Raw genomic sequence first — 1,464 nt, forward strand, 5'->3', positions numbered from 1 at the left:
CGCCTCCCCGCGCCGCTCCGCCGCCGGCCGGCGCCGTCCGCCGCCTCCTCGGCGCGCCGCCGCCGCCGGCCATCGCCGCCTCCCCGCCGCCCGTGCCCGTCGGCGCCGCCCCCGCCGGCGACCGCCGCCCTCCGGGCCCCCTCTTCCTCCGTCGTTGGCCGCCACCGCCGGCCCCTTCTCCTCCTCCGGCCGACGAGCCCGAGCTCGAGCTCGCGAGATCTCGATTTGTAACGTACGTTGACTTTTTCTCGCCCCAAATATTTTCTAAGTCTGGAACTTTATCAGCATGTGCCTCTGTTCCCGATGCCATAACTCCATGCATGTAGCTCCGATTTGCGCGTATAATATGTCAAATTGTTCGTCTCGTGATGATCTACATTTTGTTCAATTGCACCATGTTGATTAGAGGTCATCTTGATGCCCAAATCATCATTGTAAGAGGCTAGTTGCTGTTATTCTCTGGTTCTTAGCAGAACTTGGATATTTGTCATTTTTGTATCATTTAATCTGTGCATCTTTTGAGCATGAGCTCTACATGTGTTTTGAAGTATGCCATGCCATCTTTCCAGTGGTGTAGTCCATGTATTTTTGTGATCTCTGTGGTGACTAGCACAAGCATGCAAAGTAGGCCCCGTAATATTTCTGATTTCAGGGACAGTGATTTCTCCAAGTCCTTGTCTGCTGTAATTTTGTTGCCATGTAAACTTGATGCTACAGAGAGATCCATGGATATTTTGGAGATATTCAGTAAGGATGTTTTGTAGCTATAGTTGTAATTGACTCATTCCTGCAATTGTTTGCAATTATGGAGTGCCATAGCATGACTCAATCTTGCTCTACTTTTGCTATAAAATATTTCTGGCAGATTCTTAACATGATATGCAATTTTGCCAAGCTTATTATAGTTGATCCATATATGCTATGCTATTGTTCTTGCCACGGCTAGCTTCATAAACATGCCGTCTTGCTGTAGGTATGCTTGGTTTGTCATGATTTGCTCTGTAGTGAGTGCATCAAGCTCACAAAGAGGCCTACATATTAATATTTCTGCCATGCTCTGTTTTCTGCTAAGTATGAAACCTGATAACGAAACTTGCTATGTTTACATGCTTTCCATCATATTTTCTGTTCCTTTTTGGCTTATGGTCAGTAAGGGACTTTTGTCATGTGCATTTAGTAGAACACTTCCATGTCTTGTTTTGCCATGTTAAGTTCTGTAGCATGTTGATTTCATGCTCTTAACTTTGCTACCTGATGCTATTTTCTGCCATGTCCAGTTTTTCACCAAGTCTGTGAACCTCTAATCTTTTGCACTTTTGCCATGCTTGTTTGAGCTTGATATGTTGTGAACTAGCCATAGCGCAGTGTTCCTCTTTTGTCAAGCATCTCATGTAGATTACTGCCATCGGCTTTTTTGCTATGTTGGGGTGCTGTACCATTGTTACTTGTTGCATTTTAAGTGCT

The sequence above is a fragment of the Triticum aestivum genome, chromosome 1D (assembly GCF_018294505.1).
Source record: "Triticum aestivum cultivar Chinese Spring chromosome 1D, IWGSC CS RefSeq v2.1, whole genome shotgun sequence".
Taxonomy (NCBI): domain Eukaryota; kingdom Viridiplantae; phylum Streptophyta; class Magnoliopsida; order Poales; family Poaceae; genus Triticum; species Triticum aestivum.